Source organism: Chiloscyllium plagiosum, unplaced genomic scaffold (assembly GCF_037043375.1).
Source record: "Chiloscyllium plagiosum isolate Xiang-an unplaced genomic scaffold, Cpla_swu_hap1 HiC_scaffold_1, whole genome shotgun sequence".
NCBI lineage: Eukaryota > Metazoa > Chordata > Chondrichthyes > Orectolobiformes > Hemiscylliidae > Chiloscyllium > Chiloscyllium plagiosum.
Genome location: NW_028270139.1, coordinates 6768951 through 6788944, shown reverse-complemented (window position 1 = coordinate 6788944; position 19994 = coordinate 6768951). Strand labels below are relative to the sequence as shown.

At 37.8% G+C, this 19994-nt stretch overlaps 1 protein-coding gene across 2 annotated transcripts in view; it reads right to left on the bottom strand.

The window, feature by feature from the left end:
* nr3c2 (nuclear receptor subfamily 3, group C, member 2) overlaps positions 1-19994 on the bottom strand; it is a 327259-nt gene that overhangs the window by 301825 nt on the left and 5440 nt on the right. The gene's annotated exons all lie outside the window — the stretch shown is intronic.

Here is a 19994-nt window from a genome sequence, read left to right as displayed (position 1 = left end):
TGGCACAGTGGTTAGCACTGCTGCCTCACAGAGACCCGGGTTCAATTCCCGCCTCAGGCGACTGACTGTGTGGAGTTTGCACATTCTCCCAGTGTCTGCGTGGGTTTCCTCTGGGTGCTCCGGTTTACTCCCACAGTCCAAAAAATGTGCAGGTTAGGTGAATTGGCCATGCTAAATTGCCCATAGTGTTAGGTGCAGGGGTAAATGTAGGGGAATGGCTTCAGCGGGTCTGTGTGGACTTGTTGGGCCGAAGGGCCTGTTTCCAAACTGTAAGTAATCTAATCTTATACTGCCATCATTCCTTGTCGCTGGATTAGTACTGGAATTTGCTCCTGAACAGCACAGTTCTTGTACATATACCTCAAAGAAAACACATCAACACCAACTGCTAAGGGCAGTTACCAATGGGCAATTAATGCTGGCCTTGCCATGAAGCTTATACCACAAGTACAAATAAACAAGACTCCTACTTAATTCATTCAGAATAGCATTACAACAAAACTTCTCCACTGGCTGCCATCCACAGTTCATCACCACTGCCACACAATAGTATATAGGGACGTACATTGTTGTGGAAGAAGAATGATCCTATGCTACTGTAATTTCAGTTTATTAGCAGTAATTCTAGGAGTTAGCTGATTTATATACATTTACTTGTTATTTTGCAATAGCTGTTCTGTTCATTCCTCTTTTACCTAACATTATCTAAACCCCATTTGTCAGCAATTATGGTAATTTAGAATGAGATAATTTTGTATTAGATGCCAATATAACATTTTAGTATTAGTTATGCACCAGCAATTCACTGCTGATCTCAAACAAAGCTGCCTATAAAGACACTGTGGTCGCTGTGTTGTGAATTTATCTTTCCCTATTTTAATTTGAATCTAGTGCCAAGTTGAGGAATGTCTAGCATTTAGCAACAGTGATGTCACTGTACAGATCAAACAGCCAAAAAGATTAAAGAATTCCACAGCCAGCAAAATAGCAAGTAAAACACACTGATTTTTGTCATTTCTCAATAATCTTGAAGACTGTAAATTAAAATTTAGAATGTGCAGAAGGTATTAAGTTAGAAGCTGAAATGTCATACATTTTTTAATCTTTCTAATTTAAAAAAATCATATTTTTAATATGGAATGATAACAAGTGTTACTTCACGAATATAAGAAATGTTTTTCAGAGTTCATGAGATTGTTAAATAGTCTTTCTGATTGAGTACACTTTAAAACCTCAGCTACAAATCATTAACAAGGTACATTTATCACTGTTTCTTTTAACTAATATTGACTAATGAATATTAATTCATTAAAAATTGTTGCTCATATCAAATCATTGATTTCTTTCTGAAAAGACCTCAGCAAATATGTTCAGTCACCCAAAGTTGCAGTCGGAATAAAGGGAGAGAGTTGACAGAGTCAAGAGTGCGATGCTGGAAAAGCACAACAGGTCAGACAGCATGATGAAGGTTTTATGCCCAAAACGTCGATTCACCTGCTCCTCAGAAGCTGCCGACTCTGATCTTTTCAATCCGCAGTCCTCACTTTCTCCTAGGAGGGAGTTGACAGTTTTTCTGTGATTCCAGCCATTGAAGTCTGAGCCATTACAATCTCCGGAATAAATCTCTTAGTGCAGTGATAATTAAGCCGGCTCTTCCTGCCAAACTATGTGATAAATCTGAGAGTTTCAAAAATCGCTGTCATATATAACAATCTGTTACCTTCAGTGAGCAAAAGGAAATATGGGAGATAACGGGGCAGCCCAACACATTTCAGATATAATACTGCATGGACACTAAAGCAGTTGAATTCTTCCACTGGGGAAGTTTTTTCTATACACTCCATATCCTTGTTAGGATATGATGTCATAAGCTAGGCCACCATTTATGGTCCTAATTATGCTTGGGATACAAGTGCTTCGGTTGCAAAGCTATTTCAGAGAGCATTTATAAGTCAACCACATTGCTAAGAGTCTGCAATCACAGTCAGATCACATAATGATGGCAGATTATTTTTCCTTAACAGTTATTAGTGGACTGGGGGTTTTTGCTACAGTTTCTCAGTCACCAAAATGACAGTAGATTTTTAAATTTTGATTTATTTATTTAATAGAGTTTGAGCTCTCCAGCTGCTGTGTTTGTTTTGATTTTTTGTTGTCAAATGTACCGAAATACAGCAAATCGTGTTATTGTGCGTGCTCTACAGGCACATCACACCATCTAAAGTGAATCAGTAGCTGGAGTGCAGAATACAGTGATACTGCCACAGAGAAGATGCAGCGCGAGGAGAGCGCGAGGAGAGATTGACATTAACATTTGAGAGATCCGTGCAAAAGTCTGATAACATTGGGGAAGAAGCTGTTCTTGAATCTGTTCGTATGTGTATTCAAACTTTTTATATCTTCTACCTGATGGATGAGGGTGAAAGATATTATAACTGGGGTGGGTCTTTGATTATGTTGGTTCCTTTCCTGAGGCAGCTGGAAGAACAGACGAAGTCAATAGATGGAAGACTGCTTTACATGATGGACTGAGACGTGTTCACGACTCTCTATAGTTTTTTGCAGTCTTGGGAAGACCAGTTGCATACCAAGTGATGCTTCTAAATAGGATGCTTTCTATGGTGCATCTGTAAAAATTGATCAGAATCTTTTTGGGCATTCTGAATTTCCTTAGACTCCTGAGAAAGTATAGGCATTGTTGTGCTTTCTTGACCATCACATCAACATGGGTGAACCAGGACAGATTGTTGGTGATCATAACTCCCAGGAACCTGACACTCTTGACAATCTCCACCTCAATACCATTGATGCAGAGAGGGGTATGCCCTCCACTCTGCTTCCTGAAATTTATGACCAGTTCCTTCATTTTGCTGACGTTGAGGGAGAAATTGTTATCTTTACACCATGCCGCTAAGCACTCAATTTCTTTCCTGCACACTCTCTCATCATTGTTTCAGCTCCAACTTACAATGGTGATGTCGTCAGCAAACTTGTAAATGGATTTGGACTGGAATTTGGCCATGCATTTGAGAGTGTATAAAGAGTACATTAGGGGTACACAGCCTTGCAGGGTACCGGTGTTCAGGATTATCATGGAAGAGATGCCGTCTCCTACTTTTACTAATTACAGTCTACAGGTTAGAATCCTTTAAACTCTCAATTCTCTACAGCATTAGCCCAGATCTGTAGATGACTATTTCAGCAATATAATGATTACATACCATATCCTATTTAGGATTTTGTTACAATTTCATAAAGAGGAATTCTTTTATGCAAGAGGGAAAAGAATATTTCATTAACTTCAATATAATTAACTTCCTAGTGACATATAGCGCACAGACACTATAAAGAGGCTGGAAGCAGGTGTCCAAATGACTTTCAACCGGAAATAATTGTCAAATGAGGCATGAGTATGTAAAGGTCATTTTTACAAAAGTTGCAAACACATTGCACAGCTAACCTTGCTGAGAGAGAACATTAGGTAATCACTAATGTGCATTTGAATGGGCAGAACATTTCGGCAGACTGCACCCACAATTTCTTAATGTTCTCGGCTGATGAGAAAGGTCCAACAGTTGTTACATGATTTTGTAAAAGACAGTGATGATGAGTTGTTGCAGATCATGTTGAACACATGCTATATGGTTACAGCTAAATATTTGGGAAATCTAACTACACAACAATCTACATATTATATATTAACCAATTACTTGCAATAAGTTCTGTAATATAACACAATGGTGAAGGGCAAGGGAAAACAGAAATTAAATTTCCTCAGGATGTCCGAGAAGTATACAAAGCCAATGAGTCACACTTTAAGGATGAATTACAGGCAATCATGACAGGCAATGAGATTGCAATGTGAAAGCAAAGGTGATGCATAATAAGCTCTTTTTGGTGATCCTGGATCGGAGAACATTGCTAGACAAGACATCGAAAGGGTGAACTATTCTCCAAACAGCACTATGGAATCTTTTTTATTCATTCAACACGCAGACCAGGGTCTTGTTTTAACATCTCAACGACAGTAAGTGCATCAAGAAACTAATGCAGTGAAATATCAGCCAAGAGAAGGTGCAAAATTTGTATTTGCTTCTTCTACTGAATTCCATAATGAAAGAAAGGTACAGTATTTGCTTTTTCCATGCAAACAATGAATTGAGGACCTTTGAATGCATTCAGAATTTTGCTAAAGTTAATAGAGACAGTCTTCTCCCAAACTTGCAAATCAAATACCATTTAAAGATTCTGTAAAAAACAGATTGCCAGCTTGATATAGTCATGCCCTCTGATCATTTTATAGCAATTGCTGGTTTGGGATGTTAACTTAACCCTTCAGTTATGCTTTATCTTATGTATGACCCAAGTGTTTTTAAAATATTTTTAAATTCACTGCCTAATGCAGGGTCCAGCAAGAAATCCTGCATCTCTATTAACAACTAGCTATTTTGTTTGATATTCTTCTTCTGTAGGGCTCTCACTGGAACTGTGCATGGTTGACCTAGTTCACTTCTTTAGCCCTGAGCGGAGTAAAACGTCAGCAGGGATGGACAGTAGGAGATGACAGAAATTGGAACATCAGATAGATTCTGCTGACCTAAGTTTCTGAATTTACTGTCCCTCTTCTTAGGATCTTGAGCTCATGATTTCACAATTCCTAAAAGGATATTTTAAGAGCTTCACTAATATTTGTAGGGACTGGTGATGCACTGCAGCAGCTGGCAATTGTTTGGGGCTGGGGTGTCTTCCTTGATGTTTTCTAGCTTCAGTGGCCTTTCGTTGGAATGAAAGATAACTCCAGGCACATCACATCCAAATCATACAATCTAAGTGTTTCCCATGTTTTTTGTTTGTTGATTGTTGTCATGGTGTCATGTTTCATTTTGCTCAAAAACCTCATGAATCCATGTAAGATGCTGTAAATCCCTTTTTTAGATTAGAATCAGTCTGTGTGCCAATGATCAGGCTGTCTCACACAGGACAGCTCACACCTTCAATGTATTATCTGGGCCGACATGGCACCTATTGGTAAAGTTCACTTGAGAGTGTAACTAAAAAAGTTCTGGGATTGACATATGAAAGAACTGAAACCAACATGGTCATTCAGAAAGATAAGAGACTTAAACAATCGAGGTCTTTTTCAATTTCAGTTCCATCACACTGTAAACTTTCGCGATAAATTCTGTGTCTTACAATCTTATACTCCACAACCACTTGATGAAGGAGCAGTGCTCTGAAAGCTAGTACTTCCAAAGAAACCTGTTGGATTATAACCTGGTGTTGTGTGATTTTTAATGTTGTACACCCCAGTCCAACATTGGCATATCCAAATCAAATATAACTAGCAGAGATGGTATCTTACCTTTCTTGGACATTACTTTTTTTTCATTTGCAGGATGTAGGATCATCCCTAATTGCCCTTGAGATGGTGGTACTGAGCCACATTCTTCAACAATTAATAGCATGGTGCTGGAAAAGCACAGTAGGTCAAGCAGCATCCAAGGAGCAGGAGAATTGACGTTCCGGGCATAAGCCCTTCATCAGGAATTGCTGAAGGGTTTATGACCAAAACGTCGATTTTCCTGCTCCTCGGATGCTGCCTGACCTGCTGTGTTTTTCCAGTGTCACACTCTCAACTCTGATTGCCAGCAGTTGCAGTCCTCACTTTCGCCATATTCTTCAACAGTCCATGTGGTGTTGGTACATGCAACGTAGTGTTGCTGGGAAGGGTTCTAGGTTTTTGAACCAGTGGCAATGAAGAGACAGCAAATCACAACGCTGCAGGAATTCATCGTGATCTATGCATACACTGCTGCATTAGTTCTAAGTGATAGACTTCACAGGTTTGGAAAGCACTGTCAAAGAAGTGTCAGTGACTTACTGCAGTGCATTTTGAATGGAAAACACTGCAACCACAGTAGGCGGGTGGTGGAGGGAATCAATTTTTAATATAGTGGCAGTGTGTTCATCAAGTTACTGTTCTGGATGTTGTCCATCTTCTGGAGTGTTGTTGTAACAACATTCATCCAGGCACATGAGGAACATTCCATCATGCTCCTGATTTCTGCCTTGTAGATAATAGATTGTCTCTGGGGAGTCAAGAGTGATCACTGCACAATTTATGACAGATCTCAGATTTAGATGAACACAGGTAGCTAGGTTTTTGGCTTATTTAGACTCTGAGCTGTGGTGGCTGCTCCATGAAACTGATGACAGAGGAACTCAACAATAGTTTTGCCACTTAATATCATGGGGAGATGGTCATTGCAGGTGGTCATTGCTTGAAACCTCTGTGGCATAAACATTATAGAATGTCTACAGTGTGGAAAGAGTCTGTTCAGCCCGTCGAGTCTGCACTGATCCTCCAAACCTCTCCACCCACTCCCCATAACCTTGCATCCACGATAGCTAACCCACCCAGCCTGCACATCCCTGGACACTACAGGCAATTTAACATGGTCAGTCTACCTAACCTTCCTGTGGAAGGAAACTGGAGCCCACAGGAAATCCACAGATTCGGGGGAACGTGCAAACTTCACACAGACAGTGACCCATTGCAGGAATCGAACCTGACCACTGAGCCACCATGCTACCCATTTATGAATGTCAATTACAATTAACAGTCTAAGCCTCGTAAGTCAGTTGTACAAGAATAAAACAATATATATAGATTTGATAACACATGCATGTACTGGGCCAATATTTATTTTGCATTTTATAATATATTTTATATTTATCTTTGAAACCACTGTATTGTTAGAAAACTTATTTGTTATTCAAATGAATACTAACAACTCCCAACTTCAACTTAAAATATGTCCTAATTTCTCCTCTGCTGGATGTCTGCCTCTTCGTTGGATTGTTTCATTAACTCACTAGTATCTCACTCAATAAGTTATTTTGAGTCAAAGAAAAAAGGCTCCTAAGCTATTCAAACGTGGATGTATGACAGCATAGCAACTGCCGACCTCTTTAAATGAAGTTAAGTTTACACAGATAGAATTTTACTATTTCAGGTTCTTTCTGATTTCCTTGCCTTGGATCACTGGATTGTTGGGAGTTTGCTCTATTTTGGGAGCTTTTCTCTTTCTATTTATATTTGCCACCATTGTCTTTATGATCTGTCATAAAATCCTAGTCTTTCCTAAATTTTTTAATTTCTTTAAATTTCTCTCACTACGAGTGGAGTTCTCCCAGCCCCTGATACCCCTGTAGGCAATAGCAAATTAGTTGGAAAAACATGGCAAGATCAAGAGAATAAGGTTCTCATTATTGCTGAGAAATTGAGGAGGAATGAATGTGCCAGCAAGCCCAGGATCAGAAAGAACATCCAATTGCTGCCAAAAAGTGTTCATATGAAGGAGGTATAGCAGAAGATCCCCTCAGGAAACGGAGAAGATACAAGAGGGTCAGAGTCTATTGTCTTCCATGTCATTTCCTCCAGATGAGTAAGGTATATTGCTATCGCAGGATAATGTCAAAAAACATTCATGGGATGTGGGATGTAGGCATCACTAGCTGGGTCGGTATTTACTGCCCATCCCTTATTGCCCAGAGGGCAGTTGAGTAAAGCATATTTTTCTGGATCTACAGTCACATGTAGGCCAGATCAGATAAAGATGGCAGATTTGCTTCCCTATAGGGCTTTTGTCAGATAGAACAAAACAGAAATAGTTGGAAAAAACTCAGCAGGTCTGGCAGCATCAACAGAGAGAAAGCTGGGTTGACATTGTGGATCCAGTGAGTTTTCTGAAGAATTCTATTTTCAGCTTCTGATTTCCAGCATCTACTGTTCTTTGGTTCTTTTTTGTTTAGTGAACCAGTTGGGTTTTTCCTGACAATCAGCAATGATTCCATGGTCATCATTAGATTCTTATTTCTGAAGTTTTGTTGAATTCAAATTCCACCACTTGCCACAGTGGGATTCAAATCCAGGTGCCCAGAACATGATCAGGTCTCTGGATTAATAGTCTTGTGATAATACCACATTGGAATCCTTGAAGATCAATGAAGTCAGTGTAATAGCCTGAGCAGTGGGCTTTGCTAACATTGGTGACTTCTCCCAGATGCAAGGCACATTAGACTGTACACATGTTGCATTAAAAAGAGTGCCATATCATAGCATAGCTGCCTTCATCATAAGAAAAGGATTTCACTCTACCAATGAACAAGTGATCTGTGATCATCAATACCATGAGAGCTGCCATGCTGAAGGCCTATAATTTTATTATACATGCAGCTGGCTGAAGCTAAGCATAGATGTAATGCAACCCATTCTTCCCCCAGAACCATTGTAGAGCAGATGAAAGCCCTCAGAACATTAGGATCTTATCTCTGAATCAATTTGGGGCAGACAGACTATGCTACACAATTTTTGCATGCTCTGCCCTGAACAACTGGATCAGGCAAAGGAAGAATGTAATGGATGCTGAAGAGGTGGGAGAGTAGCTGCAGTCTTCAGAGGAGGAAGGTGAGGACATTGAGCAGAAGAAACATCATCTTAAGTATGATACAGCAGAGGAGCATCTCACACAACAAATCAGATAACTCTCAAGTGACACCCACTTCAATAGACGTTAGTTGGTTGAAGTAATCATTCGTCAGCTGCAAGTTTGCTGTTGCTTGAGAGGCAACTAGGCCCTGTTTAGTCCCAGAGGAAAAAGCAGCTTTTGTTTTGCTTGTTTTATCTTTACTTTTGTTGTTGTTTATTAACAGTTAATGTTTTCAACTATTTGAAGGTTTTCCAACAAATTATTCTCCCAAATTGAAAAATGACAAGATATTATGCTATTTTGGGCATTAGGAAAAGAATAGCACTCCCTTAGACAGGATTCTAAGATAACATCGTGCTAAGGACAGGTAGCCTGAGTAGCTTAATTCCTAAACTGCATTTACAATGATATTCAAATTAGACAGATGGTGATGTAAAGTAGCAATTCATTTCCAAATACGAGCTTCTATTTCCATTAAAGAATCACCAGTACCAGTTGTGTGCACTCAGAAGCTGTTATTTTTTGTTTCCCTCCCACTATGTATATTGCAAAGGGCTATTCATCGCTGGCAACAACTGACCATTCTTTAAAAATGGTGACAGCAGCAAAAATCTCAAAAGGTCCCGGCAATGAGAAGTATATGTGCCACTGGTGAGCACATAATAGCACAAGTGCAGCACCGTATAGGTACGGTGCATACAAACTGAAGTTAGCAGCAGAGAATTGTGCAAAATAATGCATTAGAGCTCGGAGAGAAATCCTCCATGAAACTCCTCAAAATTGAAAATTAACTGCTGTTCAGTATAATTCAGCTTTGTTTGTACTAATTATCTTCGCTTATTATCGTTTCTACTATTATTTAACAGTTTACAGCTTTCAATTTAAGTTTTTACTGGTCATTCTATCCTTACGCTTTTTCTTCTATGTATTTTTCCCTCCTTTTTCTGGTTCCATTTAAATATGATTCACCTGTAATATTGTGTCTGATAAAAGGTGTGCACCTCAAATGTCAACTTGTCTGTTCCCTCTACAGATGCAGCAAGCTTATAGAGAAGAACCCTCCCTTAAACTCTTTGAAACTGACATTTAGCTAATTTTTGGTAAAATTCAGCCTTACATTATAATCTCCTCTTATAATGACTGACAGCTGCTTTCACTGCCTGTTCTAACCTTTTTATATGTACATAGAAACCTCGATTATTTGGCATGCTATTAACCGAATTTCGGAATATCCGGACAAGGTCCCGATGCTTGGCTAACAATGTTATCCGGCATTTGATTAACCAAACGAAATACTGCCTGCTCATGTCCTACGGATAATTGAGGTTCCTCTGTACTAATATTATCTCTAGACTGTTCATCCAGCAATGCATGTAATGTCCCAGGATCCTGGAATTCAATGAAAGGCTGGAATTAAGAGTCTAATGATGACCACATCTATTTTTGTGAAAAAAAAATCTTGTTCATCAGTGTCCTTTGGGGAAGGAAACTACTGATCTGACCTTAGACTCCAGACCCCCTGCAACGTGATTGATGCTTAACTGCCCTTTAGGCAATTAGGGATGAGCAATAAATGCTATCCTAGCCTGTGATGATCACATCATGTGAAAGAAAAAAGATTTTGTAAGGATTTTCTCTTCTTTTTCTATTCTTTTTAAATGCTATTAGCTTGCAATGTCTCTCAGTTCCGATTAAAGATGTGCATCTGAAATGTCAACCTATCTGTACCCTCTCCAAATGCAACTTGATCTGCTGGATGTTTGAGGCCTTTTTTCTAAATAAAAAAAGCTTGCTACTGCTTTGAGAATGAACTCTTAAAACCCTGAACTTACATTACACACAGTTTAAATGGAAAATCCCTCTCTAGATTAATCAACAATCCCTGATTGTAAACACTTATATTCTCAAGGGATAATCTTCATAGGTTATTTACGAAGTTCAATTAAGTTGTGCTACTATGCCTGTCTGATGCTCACAAGTCCCAGGAAACTAGGAGTTACTTGGATATCTAAGAAAAAAGCCAATGTTGTACTTGTCACCTCTAATCCTTCACGATAACAATGGTTATTGCAGAGTTTGGTAATTACCTCTGTATCCCATTTGGTTCACTGTCCTTTTATTCATTTCTTCTTGGGCTGTTAGCATCACTGGCTAGGTCAGCATTTATTTTCTATCCTTAACTACCCTTGAAAAAGTAGTATTGAGCCACTCTCCTTCACTGCTGCAGTGTGATATACAGTACTTCGTGCACAGTGACCAACTAGTGGAGAAATGGCAATTTATTATTTGGAAGGGAACTTTCAGGTGATGCTGCTCCACATGCCTGCTGCTCTTGTCCTTCTAGGTGATAGAGTTTTCAGCTTTGGACTGTGCAGTTAAAGGTACACTGGCACATGCAGAAAGCACAGCTGGATGGTATCCTTGGGTTTCATCACTTATCAAGGGTAGCCTTTCCCCCTCCAAGCACTGATATCTACATGATTTCTTTCAATGTATTCACCTCTGCAACCAATTCATTTATCGATTGTTAAGTAGAGCAATAAACTGAACACTTTTTAGATAACTAATCATTGCATAACATACCTGAGATCCGATTCAATCGCTAATTAAATTAAAACAATGGGGAAAGGTTTAAGAAGAAAGAAGAAAGAACTTGTATTTATGGATAGTTTGCATATTCTTAAAATGACTAAAATCACTCCACAGTCAAATAATCACTCCACAGGCAAACATGACACCCACCTTACACAACCAATGAATTAAATGATCAGTACATCTGATACTTTTGGTAGTGTTGAAATATTGAAAATGTAATCAGGAAAACTCCTGCTCTTCTTTTGAGCCAACACAAAGAACCACTAACAAAGACATAGGAGTAGATTCTCATTTGAATCAGTCATAGAGATGTACAGCATGGAAACAGACTCTTCAGTCCAACTCGTCCATGCCGACTAGATAACCTAACCTAATCTAGTCCCATTTGCCAGCACTTGGCCCATATCCCTCTAAACCTTACCTATTCATGTATCCATCCAGATGCCTTTTAAACGTAATTGTACCAGCCTCTACCACTTCCTGTGGCAGCTCATTCCATGCATACACCACCCTCTGCGTGAAAAATTGCCCTTTAGGTCCCCTTTAAAATAAAGGTTCCTCATGGCAGACTGGTTAGCAAGGTTAGATCTCATGGAATACAGGGAAAACTAGCCATTTGGATACAGAACTGGCTTGAAGGTAGAAGACAGAAGGTGGTGATGGAGGGTTGCTTTTCAGACTGAAGACCTATGACCAGTGGTGTGCCACAAGGATTGGTGCTGGGTCCAGTGCTTTTTGTCATTTATACAAATGATTTGGATGTGAACATAAGAGGTATAGTTAGTAAGTTTGTGGAGGACACCAAAATTGGAGGTGTAGTGGACAGCAAAGAAGGTTACTTCATAGTACAACAGGATCTTAATCAGATGGGCCAATGGACTGAGGAGTGGCGAGTGGAGTTTAATTTAGATATGTGTGAGGTACTGCATTTTGGAAAGGCAAATCAAGACAGAACTTATACACTTAATGTTAAGGTCCTGAGGAGTGTTGCTGAACAAAGAGACTTTGGAGTGCAGGTTCATATTTCCTTGAAAGTGGAGTCACAGGCAGTTAAGATAGGGAAGAAAGCATTCGATATGCTTTCCTCTATTGGACAGACCATTGAGTATAGGAGTTGGGAGATCATATTGCAGCTATACAGGACATTGGTTAGGCCACTTTTGGAATACTGTATGCAGTTCTGGTTTCCTTCCTATCAAAGGATGTTGTGAAACTTGAAATGGTTCAGAAAAGATGTCTGTGTGGAGTTTGCACATTCTCCCAGAGTCTGTGGGTTTTCTCCGGATGGTCCGGTTTCTTTCCACAAGGTCAGGTGAATTGGCCATGCTAGGTAAACTATTCATATTGATAGGTGCATTAGTCAGGGGTAAATATAGAGTAAGGGAATGGGTCTTGGCAGGCTACTCTTTGGAGGGTCAGTGTGGACTTGTTGGGCTGAAGGCCTGTTTCCATACTGTAGGAAATCTAATCGAGAAAAAAAAAAGGATGTTGCCAAGATTGGAGGATATTAGCTACACATGTGGGAGCAGAAAGTGACTGAATAGGAAGATAAGGAAAGAATTTGAACTAATTTGTATTATTTTCAATGAAAATTGATGGATTAATGGTCTTTGGTTTGGTTTATTATTTAACTTTAACACAGTGAGCCTGTACTTTTCATTGGGTTGCATGTGAATTTCAGTGTAAATTCTTAATTTAACTCAAACTGGTGCATAAAAAAAAGAAATTTCCGAGGCAAATTACACTGAACAAAAATTAAGTTTTCAAGATTTTTTTTGCCAGTTTAAAAAGCAGCATGCTAGAAGTTGGCTCTGGCCACAGAATAGTTATACGCTCCTAGACAAAATTAATCCATGGATAAAACTAATCCCTCCTTGTGAGTTTCCATTTAAACATGTCCACCTGTGAGTTTTGAATATTTAGCATTTAAATTTTTTAAAGGGCTGGTAGGGACTTGGGAGAAAAAAACTTTAATTTTAAGTTTGAAATTTTGTATAATTTACCAACAAGCTGACTACTGTACACCAACATAAATAGTAAAGTATTTGTACAGTTATTTTAAGGTCATTGGCCATGCTAAAATATCCAATTGTTAGATCAACCGAGCAAAACTGAGCTTGCAAGCACATGCTATTACACTTCTAAAGTGGTTATTGTTGCAAGTATTTTAGGTTTAAAGATTGGAAGGTAAATTCAAGTATTCCAAATGCAAGTCTCCTAATTCAAGGTTTCCCTTTCAAAAAAAAACTTGGACTTCTTGCCACCCCTCCCCACAGAAATGCAAGAGTTATTATCAAGTTTCAAAAGGATTAAAGCAATATGTAACCCTGCTTCTCCTGCTTGAACACATGCTGAATCAAAATTTTATCAAGAGGACCTGCAAAAAAAATTATTTTCCTCTCAGACTTAAATGCTTGACTCTAAAGATATTATATAAAAGCTGTCTCCAAAAATTACAAATTGCAAAGTTACTCTGAACTGAGAGTACATATACAATCACCAATAGGTTTCAAGGTTAGCAGCAATTGGGAAATTGGACTGGAAGTGATTCTGTCCAATGCCAAATGCAAATCTAATTTGCCATCCCACCTCTAACCCTATTCCAAGCTAAATATTACTGTAAAGAGAGACATGTTGCCAAAGCTTTGCATCTTGCATTCACAGCATATATAGTAGATTGCCAAATTTAAAAAAAAATACAGCAATTTATATTACAGGAGCAAAGGATTCTGATTGGTTGCAGGTTGACTTTGATTGATAGAAGAATGCAATAGAAAATTACAGACTCCTAAGCTCCAGGCAGATCCATAAAAAGAGTGTTCAATGATTCATTTTGTTAGCAGATAATTGGGTCCTGCATAAGAATGTATGTTGCTTCTAACAAATGTAAATGACCCACATTGAGAGCTCAACTGATTATCTTAAATTGGTTCATAGTGCAGCTATTAGCTCACTTTGGATTGTTCAGCAAGGCTGCCCAATAACATTATCACGTCTAAAAGTAGATTTCATGTTTTGGGTTTTGCAAGTGCAGCCAGTTGAATATGATTAGTATTGCTTATTAAAAATACCTAAAGGAAACCAAATGAAGCTCAATAAGTAATTGAAGTTTAATGTCTAAATCTTAATATATTAAATCAAATAGCAGTAAATAATCCTATAAAGTTGATATTTGGCCCACAATGGGTATAACAATCATACAGTGACCTATTGCTTTACAGCCACAATTGAAAAAAACTCCCCCTTTGAGATTATTTGAACAACACATAAAAGCTTGAAAATTAAAATGTTCATAGGGTAGAGGAATTTATATTGCTGAATAACATGATTTTTTCAAAAGTTTGGATTCACAGATCAAAACATTAGAATTTTAAAATTCTAATTGTGTGTTTAAACCTTTTCATGGCCTCACTGTTTCTACCTCTATGACTACTTCCAGCCGACCTGCCTTAGGGAATTCCTACAATTCTGGCTTCTTGTTTCATCCTCCATTGCTTTCATACCATAATTGGCCATCAGATGGCCAGGCTCTCTGCTCTGGAGCTCCCTTTCTAGATTTTACTGCATCTCTATCAAGCTTCACCCCATTTCCTTAAAATGCATCTCTTCAACAAAGCTTTACATTGTCCCTCATAATATCTCCTTCCCTGACAAAAAGTCAATTTTTGATGATTACCCTTTTGTGAATTGGCTTGCAAAGCTTTTCCATGTTGACGTAACAGAAAATGCTAGCTATTTTTGTCCCTTGAAATCTGTCAAAATCAGTCAGCACCAAAAGTACACGTTTCACCTCCAGGAGGTCACATGAATTTGCCAGCGGTAAAGCACCTGTATAAAATACCTGTGTTCTACTATACATCAGATAACTATCATTATTCTAAAGCAGGACCCAGGAGCAGGCTAACAAACAGGGTGGGATGGGGCAGGGGGTTGTAAATTCAAGTGGGAGTGCTATGTCTATCACCTACCTGCCTCTACTGAATTTTACCAGCAGTATTACATAAACTGCTCACCCTTGAGCCAATTGAGCCAATTGAGCCTTGTAAGTAGCCATTTAATGGCTTTCTCCTGCAACTACTAGCTCTGGATGGAACCTAGACCCCTTAGTAAGGCCAATAGGTGCATAGAAAACCCTGTGTCTTATGAGGGGCACCAACGTCAGCCGGGACACCATCCCAGCCTCTTGATTGCTGTCCCACCATCAACTGGGGCTTGGTGTGACCACCCTACATACTCAGTATTCTGGCTGCTGAATACTCCTTGCTGGTTTTCTGATTGCAGTTCCAGCAGTGACCACTGCTCCCAGTGACAGCTCTGGGAAAGAAATTTTGTTAGCCATTTGACAAAGCAGAAACTGCAACCTTAGACACCTATGGCAGCACGGTGACACAGTGGTTAGCACTATTGCCTCACAGCGCCAGAGACCTGGGTTCAATTCCCACCTCGGACAACTGTCTGTGTGGAGTTTGCATATTCTCCCAGTGTCTGCGTGGGTTTCCTCCGGGTGCTCCGGTTTCCTCCCAAGTCCAAAGATGTGCAGGTCAGGTGAATTGGCCATGCTAAATCACCCGTAGTGATAGGTGAAGGAGTAAATGTAGGGGAATGGGTCTGGGTGGGTTGCTCTTTGGAGGGTCGGTGTGGACTTGTTGGGCTGAAGGGCCTGTTTCCACACTATAAGTAATCTAATCTAATCGCCTGACAACCATAAAATCTGGTTTTGGTTTCTAGGTTCGCCCTGACTTTCCAACTAGAGAGCTGGGCCACCACCTCCATGTTAAATCCTGGGCATTCAAAACAAATGCATTTAAATAGAGATAAATTGGTCCCATTAGATCAATTATAATCCATAAATGATGTGCTGAAATCAATATATAGAACTGTACTCACATGTAAACATGTATGCAAGTTTTACTTTTAAAAGATAAAATTTGAAATTGTAACACACCTGCTATAAAATCCAAGTGAATGGTGCAGTTTCAGTGTTACCAGCCAGAAAAAAAATCCTGCTACATACAAGCGTTTAACTTAATCTGATTCTTTGTCAATCTACACTTACTTACTTCTATATCTTTATAAACACTCTTACAAAAATGTTTTATGTCAGAGAGCTGGCATGTAAATTCTGTCAGTGTGACAATTTAAGCAATTAGGCAGGACTATAATGCCAACAGATCTAATCCATTGCTCCAGCTGAAGCACTTAATAATTTAAACAGCATCTACTCTGAAATAATGCTCATGAACTACAGTACTAATTATCAAATCTACATCACTCCCTTTTTAATCACAATCATTAACCATGAAATGTGTGGCACTTACTACAACCCTCAGCACTTGTGGCATTTTAACACTTTGAAAGCTAAATTATCAAATGTAGAATATAATAATTTAGCACAGGCAGAAGAAATGTGCAGAGATAGAATGAAAAATACTTTTTTAAAAAAATACAAAATTCAGCAGAAAGTCTTTCACAGGCATAGATTTAGTAATATATCTTACTGAAGCAGCAAGACTAAACTAGATGACAACGTTCAGGAGATCACCGGGCAATAACACAAGTTTTATTTTATAAATTTGATTGCATACATGTACTGGAAACTGCACAATTATTTTTCATATTTTCAACATTAATATTAAAATTATTCAGTTGCAAAAGGGCAGGAATATATTTTTACCATTTATTCCCTCCGTTCCCTTAACTAAAGGTCAAGTTATCCAGCAACTGGTTATCACATTTCCACATAGAATGAGTTGCCAATTCGAACGTTTTTCATAGCTGGTTAACGAAGTGGGAGAAGAAAACAAACAAAACGTTCAGTTTTACTTGGTGTGTTGTGCAGACTCCCTCAGTTGGGTAGGAAAACCAGACTGATCCTACTGTACTGAACTTTTGTGCACCAGTTGCTCATCGCTTCTCCCGCTTCACTTTTTTAAAAAGAAAGATCAATCTGTTTCAAATATTACACACCACCAAGGACAGATGGGACTTGAAACTGAACCTTTTACCTTGGAGGTAGGGACATTACCATTATGCCACAAGAGCTCTTCTCTTTTGTTGGAGTCAACTTCATGTTGTGTCTCAATGATTGAGTCTACTTGAGAAACAAACAGCCTCATGAATTTAATCATTAAGTTCAGAGATTTTCAAGATAAAGCCTAGCTACACTACAAAATAGTGAAATTAATACTTTTGCTAACTTAAAAAGGTTCTAATTCTAATCAATTCATTAAATTCAAATAAGCTAGAACTATTAAATATTTTTTCTCAAAAACAATATTGCCATAAATAGGTTCACTATGACTCAGTTACAATATATGATCCTTTCAATTATAGTTTGTGACATTAGCTGTAAAATTAACATAGTTCTTTGACATTCATTTGATTTTCAGCAGGGTAACGCCTCTGGTAAAACAGGAAAGGAATGTATTAAGTAGTTGTATAAGAATAGTATAAAATATAATTTTCAGCAAAACAAATTGCATTCACTTGAGTTTTCACTCACTGAGAAAACCAGTGGAAAGAAATCCAAGAAATAGGTTGACCATGATAGCCCACCCTTTTCACTCAATCTAGGTTTAAAAAAACAAAAGGTGTCAGCACTGTTACTTCATCTGAAGGCTGATTCCCCACCTCTGCTCTGTTTTCCACTGAGGCACACTTCTACAAATATCGCACGAGATCTTCAGAACCTAAAACAAGCTACATTTTAGTTTCTCTGCCAGCAAACTATTAGGCGTTATTTCCTACCTCTGTCTGAAACATGATTAAGCTGTGAACTAACATCAGGCAGTATCAGCTCACTTCCTATAAACATGAGTTCAACAATACAAAACAACCAACAGATTATTGCAAATTGGCATTTAAAGACAACAAGACAGCTGATTTGTAAAATAGTAAAATACTCTTCTAAAAACAAGCTAAATTAAAGTACAGGGAATCCTTAATGTGTATTTGTCTGCTCTATATGAAATGTGTGTTTAAAACTGTGACTGGGGAATCAAAGTGACACTGACTTCCACCCCTTTCCTTAGTATCTTTGTTAATTAATTTATGGAATGTGAGAATCACGGCAAGGCCACTGAGAATAAAATTTCAAAAAATAACTGAAGGTAGGACCTACTGTCATTATTCATGATATATTATTCAGCTGTGTTCAAAAATGTATACTGCTTGGCATCATGATTAACTTTTTGCGACAAGATATCTATGGAAATTATCATTTTACATGTTGTGCTAACAGGTCCTGTCCCATTGTTGTCATGGAGGTCATTCAACCCAAAATAATTAAAGAATACTTTGATCAGGATAAACTGCAAACAAATTTGACAACGATAATAGAAGCATTAAAAATGTGATGAATCAAGATTAGACGTAAGAAATGAAAGTGCAGCATGTCAACCAAGGATATTTTGGATGCTTTACCAGAAATGATTTCCCTCTGTTATAATGGTTTTACGGGTTTTGCTAAAAAAAATTGTGCGTTGAGTAGCAAATGTCTTACTTTCTGAAATGTTGCAAAGAAAATAATCTCACCATACATCACTGTTCTGCACAATTATTATCAAACAGAATTTTTCCCTGAAATCTAAAACTAAAATAAAGTACAGAAAATTACTATTCACAAGTTTGATGATGAGACATGTAAACCACTTAAAACAAGAGCTGCTTGATTAACTGACATGATTATGAAATTCAGAAGCGGAGCCCAAGATTTATAAAATGCTGTACTTGCAGCAGAATACGGAGGTATTTAAATTTAATGTTCAAGACTGAATATTTACAACTACCCTCAGTGATTCTTGATGTTAATTTCTGTCAATCAGAAAACCGGGAACTTCTGAACGCTACTGTTCACCTTAGCTGTTCTCTGTCACAGAAAAAAAATCTAATTATCCAAATATATTAATATGAATGAATTTATTGATAAACATTATGACCCTGAACTGTAAACAACCAAGATATTTACAAAGCATTACTGAATTAAAACAACAGCACTCATCAACAATGATCCTAGACTTTCAGCAAAGTTTTCACCCAAATTTCTAGTCAACAAGCCAAAATATTTCATCATTGGCAATATTACTGACATAAACATAAAATTTTAAAAAGTGAAATTGCAACTTTTCAAAGGATAATATTTGATATTATTTCGTTGTCGAGGGTCATGATTCCTGAACTTAGAGTTCTTGAATCCTTTGCACTTCTGATGTAATTTTGAACCAGAGGCAAATATATATCAATATTGCTTGGTTCTATAGTCACTTGCAAAATTAAAAACTATCAAATACAAACATACAATTTTGTTTTAAAAACAGTCCTATGTAGAATTGACTATTTAGAGCTTAGGGAAATATTTTCTGTGAATTAACTGAATATACATATATAAAAATAACAGTAAAACATCTTAAAATTATAATTTGAAATGCAACTTAATTCAAACAGCCTATCTTCAAGGATGTATATCAACTCCTATGTCAAACGAGTCAGCACATAAAATGAATTTGAACAGCACATTAATTCAACATTACTGTACTTGTTAATTGTGGATGAATTGGCAGAAAGGTAAGCTGTCCATTCTGTAACACATGCAATTGTTTCATTGAAGTGGAGAGATCATGATAAACCAGTAACGTGCTAAAACACCATGATATTGAGTTTATCATACATAATAAATTAGAAACTCATGTAATATCTAAATATGAGGAAGTATATTACAGAAATAACTGTATATACTTCCATGATATTGTTTTTATGTTAAAATGGAAATTAATTTGAGGTATTTTTAATTATTTATTTTAAATCTGGATGATTACCTCAAATATATGTTTCCTGCAAAGTAGAGACATGTAGCAGCTGGAAATGATAAGGAAATAGTTAACCAGCAGGAATTTGTCGGATTGCAGTTTA